This window comes from Prosopis cineraria, unplaced genomic scaffold, assembly GCF_029017545.1.
Source record: "Prosopis cineraria cultivar Desert tree isolate PC_DT_omini unplaced genomic scaffold, ASM2901754v1 PC15, whole genome shotgun sequence".
NCBI classification, from domain to species: domain Eukaryota; kingdom Viridiplantae; phylum Streptophyta; class Magnoliopsida; order Fabales; family Fabaceae; genus Prosopis; species Prosopis cineraria.
Genome location: NW_026555346.1, coordinates 540,706 through 554,693, shown reverse-complemented (window position 1 = coordinate 554,693; position 13,988 = coordinate 540,706).

Sequence of the window (13,988 nt, the reverse complement as noted above, 5' to 3'; positions counted from 1 at the left end):
ATGAAAAATTTAATTAAAAATATCTTATATATAAAAATAATGAGAGTAATTGTTTTAGGATTTATATGTAATTCTCCCATAATTTTAACCCAGTCATTGTCACAATTTACTTTTCCCTCCTGTTTTAAAATCTAAGAGTTAAATATTGGTTATTTATAAAACATGTATAGTTATTTTTTTAAATATATCTTATTTTAATTATTTACACTATAAAATGCACATGTACGCGCACTCGCGCGCGCGCGCACACACACACACATATATATATATATATATTCAAAAAAAATAAATTTAGAAAATAAAAAAAGATAAAAATATTAGATTTAGGATCAAAACAACCTACTCAACACTCTTTTAATGTTATGCTTGGCTTGCAAGTGAAAATGAAGAGAATAAAAAGATAAAGGGATACAATTTTTCCTATTGTGCTTGGTTGAACAAGATAGAACAAGGAGGAAAAAAAAACTGTTAATTTTATATGAATAATAATAAGTTTATTATTTATAAAAATATTTGTATATAATAAAATTTAATATTTTAACATATTACATATATAATAATTTCGATCATGTCTTATTGATTGAATAAAAATAATTACAAACTATTTTATCTAATATTGACTAAAAATTATTTTATTCAATTTATAATTTTATTCATTAAATTATTAAATATATAATAATCTTAAAATTTTGAAATTACAACTAAATATAAGATACTTCACTAAAAATTTAGAATTATCATTTTTTAAAGTACTCTAAAATTTAAATACACTGCTTGTTTAACAAAAATTCATGATCAAAATGTAATTACATTACAAATATAAAATTAAAAAATTGATGGGTAAATGTAGAAATGAAATTTTCTCTTAAAAATCTCTCCATATTTGGAGAGAAAAATTGGAGATAAAAACATGTAGGGTTTATTTAAAAGTTTCGGGTTTAAATTGCATATTTTAAGAATTTAGGTTTAGCGTACTTTTTGAGTGAAAATTCAAGATCTATTTTACTCATTGACCCTATTAAATATCAGGGCTGTACAAAGGATAGACATCACAAACCTTCGGCCTAACATGAAGTTTGATCTCTTTCATGTGACTAAGTTAGGCAACTTGTAATCCAATCATGTCCAGGCTTAACTCAAAAATAAAAAAGATAGAATACCTTTTTTTGTTTTTCCTTTATGATAAACAACAATTCATTTCAACCTAATAACTTAGTTAAGATAATAAAAATATTTATAATCATATAAAATCTATCATAAAACATCAAAAGTTAATTATAATAAATTCACAACAGTCTCTAATAACAATAAAAAGTATTTTAATTACAATACATAAAACCATTCAACTTCAACATGTCTAAACTACATTATCACAATAAGTTAACAAAAAAATTAACCAAAATTTATGTAATAATCTCCTCCAACATCAACTATACTTGATATATTTGTCAAAAATAAATTATATACATGTTGATAAAGTGAATGAAGAGAAGAGAGGTGGGAAATTAGGAAATGAATTGCTTTCAATAATCAGTTCTCAAGCTTCACATTTAACTATATTAAAAAAATAAAAATAATTATAATTACAATTAAATAATTTTATATAATCATATCGGACCAAGTGGTCTAAAAGTTTAATCCCTTATCCAATCTAACTCAAACATGAAATCTAGTTTTGTTGGTCTTTTTAGTCTTTTGGGTTAATTTTTTCACAACACTATATCAGATCGAACTTGTCCGGGTTGGATAAGACCATCAAACTTTTGTACAGCCATATTGAATATGTTAATTCTTAAAGGTTAAAATAAATAATGAATTATTAAATTTCTCCAACAAAAATACTTTTAAAGTTTATGGAAATTTTAATTTAATATTTTTACCAGAATAAAAAATTCATTTAATACACTATTTAATTTTTTTTATTTTTTTTGGGAAAGTACATATACAAATATTTACAGTTTTCCTCAATTTTAAATGAGTAAAGATTCATCTTTGCCCTTAAGGTATTTTGATAGGAGTATCCAGTGGCCTAAAGTATTTATTGTAGCAATATTGCTCTGTTCAAGTAATTAAAATAGAACAATTTTACCCTGATGTTAAGTCTTCATAAACGCCTATTAGTCAAGGTTAGTAAAACCCACTTTTGGAAAACACGTGGCAATGGCTTGGCTTACTACATCTACATCGTCTATTCTATTATCATTTCTACTCTTAGCTTGTTTTTCTTCTGCCTCTTCCTTTCATTCTCCACCATTACCCTTTCTTTCTCCTATTTTGTTTTTGCCTTTCTCTTCCCTTTCCTGTCTTCTCTTCTTATTTGTTAACTCTCTCCCAGAGAAAGGTTGCCATATGGAAATAATTAAAACAAAGAATAGTAGATGGCACAAAAAGAAAGTGAAAAGGTTAGGCATAGTTAGCGGATCAATATAACAAATCAAGTCACCTACCATATAAAGAAAAAGAATCTAGTCACCAGCGCCAAATACCTATTGAAAAAAACCCAACCAAAGCCACTCTCACCTCCCTGTAAAACAAAAGGGAAAGAAAGAAACAAAACAGCGATGGCAACGTTGATGAGAACATAAATGACAATGAGCTAATTGAGTCAGAGTGGAGGGAGCGAACCGCACCTAAAAAATCACTTTCCTTAATAGAAGAGGAGGTAACAGCGAGGCAAAGTCCAGAGTATAACTTCTTTCCTTAATGTCGATGAGCAAGGGGTAAGATGGAGCTACCTTCCCCAGATAAGGTTGTCGCTATGAACAACAACTTTGGTTAGCTTGGCAAAGAGGAAGGAAGCATTGTGAGAGTCGCTTGGGAGCCTTTAAAGGTAGGCAAAGGAGGAGCAACAAGAAAAGAAGGCAATGGTGTGTGACAACACTCATGACTTAATAGAATGAGCTATGAAATAAAGAGGGAGAGGGAGAGGCTCAAAAATGATTTCATCAGACGTCCTCCTTACTCATTTGAGCCACGTCCTTGCTTATCCTTAAAAACTCTGTCTGAGTGATTCACATGTGAAGCCATCATCTTCTTCATCGTCAAATCTTGTTAATGAGTAAGGGGATAAGCAGCAAGGTTAAACAAAAGGGGTTGGATGATATGGCTAGGTCAAACTTCTACCTCTTTTAGCAACTTAACAGTCAACATTTGAGATCTAACATCAGGATAAAATTGCTCCGTTTTAATTACTTGAAGGGCAATATTGCTATGATAAGAACTTTAGGACATTGGATGCTTCTACCGAAATACTTTAAGGGCAAAAATGGATATTTACTCATTTTAAATTAAGTCTCTACAATTTATTTTATTTTGATTGAGTCTTTATGATTTGATTAATTAATTTTTTTAAGCCATGAAAATTAAAATCCTTGCATTTTTATTTAAAAAATAAAAATAAAATTTATATTTTTATTAAATGATTATGTAATTTTGTGATTATTTAAATAATTTTTATAAGTCAAAATTTATATATTAAATTATCTTTTAAATATTTTTATACTTATAAGGTTTTCATAAAAAATAATAATAATTTAAACATTGTATTAAATTGGGTTTTATTTTTTTTATTTTAACTACAAGTATTAAATTAAATTTCTATAAACTTTAAAAGTATTTTTGTATGGAAAATTTAATAATTCATTCATTCTTTATTTTAACCTTCAAGGGTTAACATATTTAAGATATCAAACTATGAGAGTTTAATTAAAACAAAATAAACTACAAGAATATAATTTTAAATTAAAAAATTATAAAGACCTGAAAATTAATTATTCCAATTTAATTAATATAATTATAAGGATTCAATTATAATATAATAAATTTTATAGATTTAATTTAAAATTGAGAAAAACTAGAGTAACTTACAAATATACTTTCCTTATTTTTAACTAGAACATGCATGATATCATGCTACATGCGAGGTCATCATCATGTAATGGCATGTTAAATATAGAGTAAATAATGAAGATATCAACGTTACCTAAATAATAGGGACTTTCTGATTTTATGAGGTAATTGAAACATAACCAAATTTAATTTTAAATTCATGTGATATGAATTGACACTGCATGAAATGAAGGGTGGATGAGACTCTTACCGGAGTTGATTCCCTTATAAAGGGTAACATGTCAGCTTCAAAGAGTTCTACCAACACGAACTATTATCATGACATAGCTCGAACACCTGTTTCTTAAATTTAAAGTATACAAATGAGTGAGAAAGACAATGTTGTCCCTCATTTTCCTATTTAGCCACCTCTTTTTTTTTGCCAAATTTTAGTTGCCTATTAAAAAATACAACAAAAAATGGGGGGTTTCAATTTTAAATGTACAAGATATATGGTCAAAACAGAAATGCGCACAGTTCGTTGTGCTTGTACACTCAGTTCTCTTTGTTTTTGCCACATTGCTTTTTTTGATGCACACATTAGACCACGTTTCTTGAGAAAATGAAATAAACCTTTGGCCTTAAAAAGGAGGCAGTTTGAATTTTTTTAGATACGAGGGAAGTTGGGGAGAGATGGTAATAAAACAATAGGTTTAACTTTTGTTTTTTGTAATAGTGAATTTCACTTTTACATATACATGAATACATGTAAGCGGAGCCCACAACATACTCTCTTTTTATACTTTACTCAATGAAATAGTTTAATTCATAAAATTAAAATTTTAAAATAAATGAATAGGTGTCTTCATGTAAATGAAAGTCTACTGTGAAATTGCCACCTAAACACATGCATCAAGGCGAAACATTTGAATTTCTTTACTTGTCCACTTAGTTACTGCTACTGCTAGAGGTCTAGATCACGAGTTCTTTCCCTTTCTTGCTTTGCCATTGTCTTCTCTAATCTTTGTCTATGCAGCTGTTATGGGGGCACATGGATCTCCTTCCTCCTCGTTCATGAAGCCAGTGCCTCTTTCTGTCTTCTTTATGTTGTTGCCATTGTGATCTGAGGAACGTACCCTCCATTTAGATGGGAAGAAAAATTGAAAGGAAAGAAAATGAAGGGAAAGAAAATGAAGAGAAAGAAAACATAAAAGAAAATATTATCACTTCTTTTTTTTGGATGGACAAGAAAATATAGGGCAAAAAGAAAATGAACATATATCATAATGATTATAATACTCTTATATCAAAATATATCATGTTTCATGTACTTATATTTGTAACAAGAAATTAAAAGTAAAAATTATATTAAAATTATCATAATCAAATTGATTTAAAATCAAATTATTTGTTATGAATGTATTTTTACATTATCAATTCTTTCTTCTTGCCAATGATAAAACCTTAAAATCCTAAGGCATCCATTTTGAGGTAGAAGGATTTAAACTTTAGTAGCAAGCTATCCCCATTATCAACCTCTCTATTTTCATCGTTATTATCATATTCGAGTCCCCTTTCTAAAGCACCAGTAAAGCTGCTTCCTTATTCTTGTTGACATCTTCGAGGGCGATCTCGACGCTGCTATCAATAGTAACCTCGTGCCTCTTGAGCTGGTGAAGTGACACCTTGGTCTGGTGGTCAAAAGTTTGAATCTTAAACTTGAGGGCCTAAGACTTCTTGAGAAGGTCCTGCTCAAGAAAGGAGAAGTGGTCAAAGAGCTCTTTCAAAAGAAGGGTACAATTGACCAAAGAAGAAGACGAAGCCACTGATAAAGACCACGCTTTGCCTGGGTCGATTGAAGATGACAGTCTCCTAAGATACATGAAAATGAAAATAAAGGAGAGTCAGAGCATGAAACAGATAAGAGGAAGAGGGAGGGTAGATGGTGGAAAAAAATTTTCTCACAAAATCTCTCCACTTTTGGAGAGAAAAGTTAGAAGGAAAATACGATAGGTCCCACACTTTATTTTCTTCCCTATCCAAACAAGGGAAAAATTGTTTTCTCTCCATATTTTCTTTATAATCAAACAGAGCATTAGAGACCAAGCATTGATACAAGAGTATCAATTAAGAGTAAGCTTTATATTTGAAAACCTAACGGGTAAGTGAATAGGGTCTCAATTAAACTATTAAAAAATTTCTTTTCATCAAATATTGTTTAATTATATTCAAATGTATATTGCTGTGATTTTAATTCTAATATGGTTATTATGATTGAAGCTACTGTCATTATACTAATTGGTCTTAAAAGAATAGAAAGAATTACTCCATTATTGAATATTCATGTTTATTCAATATAATCATGATAATGCATGATTTTATGGTTTAATGAATAATTAAATATTATGATTGATGTATGGAAAGATAAAAGAATTTCTCAAATATAAAATATGAAGCGTTATGTTAGGTTGAGATAGAAATATTCTTTGATTAGGTATTCTTATTCATTCAGCATAGTGATAATGATTGATTTTTAGCCTGATGAAGGATTAAATGTTGAAATTATACATGGGAAAAATAATGATAAATTAATTTATGAAAGAACATGATGAATAGAGATGGTGTTTTGATATTTTATAGACTTGTGCATGCTTGATTTAAATTGTGAGATTGAATCATAATGTTGGTTGCTGCTGGCAATTTTGTCAACCCTTGGCACACACTATTTGTTTTTTTGGTAGACAAGGAGGGTCAAAGCCTAAAATTAAAAGCATTTATAACTTGGGGATTGAAATCTCAAAAGATCTTTCTGCCCCAGGGTCCTCAAGGAAAGAGGAATCATGTCATACAATTTAGAAACATTGTTGAAGTCGAGTTTAGCAAGTCCATTAGCCACAAGATTTAACTGGCATGGAGTGTAAAGTATTTTGATCTCCTACTGAAGCTTTAGCATTCAAATGATCTCCATAAACACTAAAGACCCAGCATTATAGCAAGCACAGTCCACTTCAGCTTTTGTTTTTGTTTCTCTTAAGTTGTATGTCACGATTTCCATTTCTTTGATGTTGGCCTTTAGGCCATCCGAAACCCATTAAACAAAAATAGCACGTGTTATAGATTTCAATATCTAATTAAACTTATTTGCTCAACGAGACATCCTGATACAAAACAAAAACAAAAACAAAATCAAAAATCACTGTTGAGAAATTAGGGAGAATTATAGCAAAGCCTTAAGTAACAAAACTAATTACTACTCAGTTCTATTTACGACTTAGCTCGTGATATTTAGATGTTATCGTGTGACATTTTACATGTAAAAGGATGTATTAGTAAATTAAAGTAATAGTAATTGAATTTCTTATTTATAACTCTACAATTCTTCCCATAAATCAAATAGGATCGATTCTTTCAAATATTGTTATGAGTGTTTTCGCATTAAGTTAAGCTGGTATCCACTCTATGTAACATCCTAAAAATTAACCTAAGGTTAATTAAGTTAATTTAGAGCAAATGAGTAATTTTGAAGAAATATTTAGATATAAATAATTTTAGTTAGAATATTATTATTGGATTTAATTTAGATTAAATCCTAAGTTATGATTTTATAGTAAATAGAAATAGTAATAATAATATTATTATAAAAAAGAAAGAAAGAAGAAGGAAAAAGGAACATAAAATAAATTGAAAATTGAAGAGGGGAAGAGAAGTAATTTTTGCTTTGGGTGTTGAGGTGTAAATAATGCCAAAAAAAAGTAAACTAAAAGGGTGGGGCGGAAATTTCCATGCATATGTTTGGTGTACATTATTATTATTATTGTAATAATAATAATGAGAAGGAAAGAAAGACGGGTCGCGCGACAGAGAAAGTGAAAACAGTGACAGCGAGCGCGACGCCTGCGACAGAGTTGAAGTAGAAGATAGGGCTCCATAATAGGATACTTCAGATGAGATTTTAAGTATTTTAAGATTATGTAAGTGTTCTAAACTTTTTTTCTCAGTCCTTTTTCCCTTTGAGCTGCAGATTTTGATATTTTAGAAAATCTAAGGTTTGAAAGAGGGATAAATTTTGATGAGTAAATATAATTATTGAGGTTGTTGGTAGTGTAATAAATATTCTAGAGTATTATTTTGTTGATAGAATTGAAATTTGATGCATTTGAGTTTATCCTTAAATCCCTATGGGTAGATTTTTGGTTAAATCTAAAAATATAAATTGATTTGTTGATATTTAGATAATTATTTGAGATGAGAAATAAATTATTATGGCTATAAAATAATGATTCTGGGCTTGAAATCAAGTTTGCAATTTTTAGGTATTTTTATATGTGAATTTTTGGAATAAAAAGGGAAATTTTGATATTAGAAAATTATTTGAATGAAATTATTGTGAAGGAGACTATTGAACCTAGTAGATAGGTTCAAATACATGAAATTAAATTTTAAAACTTAAGAGGCTAAGACTAAGGTTTTAAAAAAATAAAATAAAATAAAATAAATACTTAGGTGTTAGAGTATGAGTGAAAATTGTGTTAATAATATTATTGACACATTGGGATATGATCAATTATAGATTAATTTGCTTTTGACACCATTCAAGCTTTGGAAAGCTTTGGAAGTGTTGTAACTTGAGGGGTAACCTTTAACCTTTCAAAGGTTGAGGTAACCGGAGAAAATTTATTTTATACATTTGTATGTTACTTAATTAATTATGTTGGTGAAATAAAAGATATATATATATATATATATATATCTAAATTTTGAAATGGTTGTTTGTAATGCATGTGGCTTTGTTGAGACTCTATGACTTGTGACCAAGTTAATTATGACTTGGTGTGAGTAATGAGATTGATGGTTGATGATTATGTGTACAATCTTGGATATAAATTGTGGATTATGCACAGTGATGAATTGTATGAGCATGTTGAGTGTTATATGATGCTAATGTGGTTTTGTATGATAATATAAAAATTGATGCAAGAGGCATGATTGAAATATGATGATTCTTGATGTTTGTTGAGCAAGAAAGTTGATGAGCATGTGAGATAATTTTGAATTATATATATGAGTTTTTGAAATGCATTTTCTCATAAGCATGATCATATGGCGGGAGTTCGCCTTAGTAAAGGAGTTAGCGGTTATACAAAATCCATATGGTACTTGACTATTAACTAATGATCCTAGGGGTTATAGCCGCTACTTACCCTGTAAGGTACTGTAGCATTATTCCTATTAAGGACTTGGCCCTACTAGCCTACCTGGAGTTTTGGGTAGAGCTAGTTTTGGGTATGACACCCCATAGTGTGTGATTTGGGAGAAACCGTATTCATAAGTGAGTAAGGTAACTCTGGCCGGATAGCCCCTCATGATATGATTAAGGCTTTGGGTAGTCTCACCACATGGACGATCCCTTTCTGTTGTTGGCCCTTGGATTTCATGTCAGAGGAAATAAGGGGGGATATAAGGAAGAGATCGATCATGCATATTATTACTATCATGCCATTTGAGTGATTGATGGCTATGTTGAGAATATGCTTATAATTGTAAAAATGAGAACATGTTGTAATTATGTGAATAATGTATATGTGGCTATTTGTGCAAATTTTGTACTTGACTTTATTCTTGAAATTATTCACATGAGTTAAATGTTAATGTGATTAACATGTTATTAATGTGATTGTTTGAATGGTCACCTTGATAAATTTATTGGCCACTTGCATTCATGATTAATTATCATGCATTTGTATAACTTAGATATACCTTGGATACTGAGTGGTTGTATTCATCCCTCTCTTTTAACATATTACAGGAGCTAGCTTATTTCAGAAGAACAGAGAAAATAAGCATTATGCTAAGTGATAGTAATCACTTCTGTAGGCCTTTCTCTTTTTATTTTGATATGTGTATTTAGTTTATGATATTGCCAACTGGGATAATATATTATTGATCCACTTGCCTTATAGGTTTTGTGTTGGGGAAAATGTATTTTGGGCCCTGGGGAAAGTGGTTTGATACTTGTGCTATATTAACGGGCCAAAATATTTGTGCAAGTGGAAATAGTTAATATTGCCTAATTTGAGAACTTGAATATTGTTATGGTCTCCCCTTGTGTTTTTGATATCCAAAGGTGAGCAGTTGATATTAATTATATATGAATGAAAAGGGAAATTCATGTATACAATAGACTATTGATGAATAGATGATATATAGAGTATGATAATTAGGTAATACTCATTGTGATAAATGTAATTGAGACCTTGGCCCCCCGCTGCCAGTTATGAAAGGGTTTGAGTGGCCAAGTGTTATGTCGTAAATATGTATATATGTATTATAGAGTAAGGCATAGAGAGAAAATAAAGAGGGAAGCTCTTCTCCCATGTTGATGTATTTCCTTTATCATGCTTCCGCATATGTCTAATTGAATGATATGAGTTCTTAGAATATTTTAAAGACTTGGGATCCCTTTATATTGAATCGTTTGTGAAAATACATGTTAAGAATTTGTTTAGGTTAATCTCTCGTAGGATAATTCTTTAGGTTAGTCCTTGCTTTATTATAGTTAGATTGATGAATAAGTCCTAATTTAGGACACCCCTTTACACTCTAATTGTTGCCCGACCCGTTGAACAAATTGATCAGAATTAAGTCCAGTCAAGCTAAGCCAAGTTTGGTTTAGTGAAAGGTGAGGGTTTAGTGATATCTTCTTAAAATTAGTTATTAATACCTTATGATTAACCTTTATTATTAAAAAATGAAATTGAAAATTTAAATAAAAATGAATTAATTAGAATAAAAAAAACTCTATCATAACCATAAAAACAAACATATTACAAGAGGAGTATGAAAAGAATAGCATGAAACAATTAATGTTAGAATTTAGGATATGTTTTGTTCAAAGAAAAAAGAATTTAGAATATGAAATAAAGCGAGCCAAGCCTAATTGTGCTGGATATCATCGCGCAACCCAACAGATGACTTTGCTGGGACTATAGCATCCAGACAAGACCAACCCAACTATATGACCGATGTATTTATGCGTCCCATGAATGCACGAGGCTTACATGATATCGGAATCCAACTTATTTCGCTGGTAGGTTTTTGTGCATCGTGCACAATTTTTTTTTCAAGTATAAAAAAAAGGTAAGCTCAGATGTAGTAGGAATTATAGTGGTTTTTTTTTTCTGTTGACAACATAAGGAGCTTTACATCTCAGGCACGTGCGGTGCGGAGTTGTGAATATAAATCTGACGAGTGTTAGATTCAAGATTCATGCTCCGGCAAGGGTGGTTCCTTCTTTATAGGCAGCTACCAAAAATTTAAGAATAGATCGCCATGTTGGAATATCTATAAGTATTTGTGAATTTACATCAATTAATAAATTTAGACATATTGATATTTATGATTTTACGTGAACTGTAATATGTGGACCAAATAAATAAACCTGATGTTAAACCTACAACTTTGTAGCCGTTAATTATTCTCTATCTTTTAACTGACTAAGTTAAGGATAATGAGAAATTAATTAATTAATTAAAGTAGTTACTGATGTGATTTATATAAATCAATCAATCGATAACCAACATACACTATGCTTTTCACTTTTTCTATTATCTCTATACCCTCTATAAATTATAGGGGTCTAATAGGCTGTGAGTCTGCCTACATTCGAGATAATTGAGGGGTCACAGTTAGTCATGAGTTCTTTGGGTACACATATTACTTTACTTAATCTTATTTGAATAGGATAGATTGAAATACTAATGTTAATATATGGCATTAGAGCATGGTTATGAGTATTAAATTTGAAATGTCTCAATTTAAATAATTAATTTCATGCGTTTGCATGTCATTGGTGAAAATCCAGTAACCCAATTTTAAGTATTATGAGACCAAATTGTTTAGTCGTGAACTTGTTCCCTCATGTTTTTAAATCCACTGATATAGATTTCTATTGACATTTTCTTGAATTTTCCATTTATTTATGGTTTAAATTTCCATGCCAGTGTTTTCGATTGCTAATATCTATCGGGATGAATCCAAGATGAACTGTCTTTGGAGGGCGATAAGGATCTTATTGTTAAACTAAGACAATCTCAAAGGATTTACAAGTATGTTATTCTTGACGATTACATGATGTATTTGCAGGAATTTGATTCAAATATTATTGATAATTTAAACCCAATATCTTATCAGGTGATTATTTTTAGCATGCATTCTTTTAAATGGTTGGAGGCTATAAATGAACAAATCACCTCTATGTATCGCAATCACACGTAAGAGCTTGTGGAGCTACCAAAGGTTTTAGGTTAGCGTAGTATACTTTGCTAATAACAATAGAGATTCAAGTTGTACAAAAGCATTAATTAATACACCTAAATAGATTAATCTTTATGATCTTGTGTGAATTGTAATATGTGAATCACACAGGTAAGCTCTATGAGTAAAATCCCAACTTATAACTTTATAGTTGTCAGTTATTTTCTACCTATCAACTGACTGAGTCAATGATTATGAAAGATTAATCAATCAATTAAATATTTAATTAATTTATTATTGATATGGTTCATATAAGCTGATCAATTGATAACCAACATACACTATGTTCTTTGCTCCCTCCATTATCTTTATATCCTCTATAAACCATGGGAAGTGTAGTAGATTAGAAATTTACCTACATACGTTTAAAGTAATTGAGGAGTCACAATCAATCATAAATTTTTTAGATATATATGTTGCCTTACTTAATTTTGTTTGAGTGGTATGAATTGAGATATTAATATTAGCGCTCTAGCCATCAGGGAATTCTGGATATCGTGAATTCTTTTTATAATACAAATTTATAGTTTGCGATGCTCGTTGAGATGTTGCTTGAAGAGGGGAAATCAACATAATTGCTTCACGCACCCCGCGGAAGGTTTTGCCGTTTCGATATATTTTCCTCAAGTGAGCCGGCTTGCTTTTCACTTATTTCTTCCTCGGTTTAAAGTAAATTGATGCATTGTAATTCAGAGAGAGAGAGAGAGAGAGAGAAGAGAGAGAGAAGAGATGATGTTCCCGGGAGTCGTGATAGCGAGTATATGTGGCGCTGATTCATTGGACGGTACGTCGTGAATGATCGTGGCGTCACGTGATCAGTGGGCAGTGTCACCATATTTGGACGCAGCTCGCAGAATATTATTTGTATGATAGTACGTGATAAAATGACACCCATCTTATCGAATTGAATTTTATCCCCGCCTCTAAATAAAGGAAAAAAACACGCATTTGAAACCCACAATAATTAAAAAATAACATTATAATGTATAATGTGCTGGCCACCCAATAACAAAAGGGGCATTTATTTTATGATTATATCGTAACCACGACTCTCATCATCATCTGGAGTGGGCTTGTAGCCCCCCCTCTTTCTGTGGTCTTTTAAAAAAACAAAAATCATAGAAGGAAAGCAGGGGAGGCCCATTGCCGCTCCCACTCCACGTGCATGCGCTCTTGTTTCTATGTTTTGCCAGGCAGATCTCTGCCCTGCCTTCTTCCGGTCACCTTGTTTTATTCCAAACTCTGCTCAATCCCCTCATTTGCATTTCTTAATCTTATCTCCAAACTCATTCCCTCTTGCTCACATTAATTTAATGCTCAATTATACATCAAATAAGATTGCCTTTAAATGAAACAATTTAAAAAAAAAAACTCATTCCCTCTCAACCAATCCTCTATTATTTTTTAATATATATACATGGTTTAATTTCTTACACTCATTCTCCAGCCGTCATATGCGTGTGTCCATGTGTATAATCTCTCCCCGATCGTAGCCTTGATCATTGTCTCATTCATGCCCGTGAACACGTAAAATAAAAAAATAGCCTTTTTTCAGGCCGCGAAAATGAGTGGTTCCCGTTATTGATGGATTTATATGGGGGAAAATTTATATACTAAATATACTCATATTCAATTAAATCAAGAAATGTTAATTTTTTATAAATTATTTTTTATAATAAATTATTGTTGTTAATTAAATTAATATATTAAGATTCACATATCATAATTTGATTTAATGTAAGTATATTAAGTACAAGTTAAATATATAAGTCCTATCATTTATATTTTCCTTTCGGAATATAATGTAAGGTATTTTTTAGAAACTTTACTTGATAAAAACTATAAGA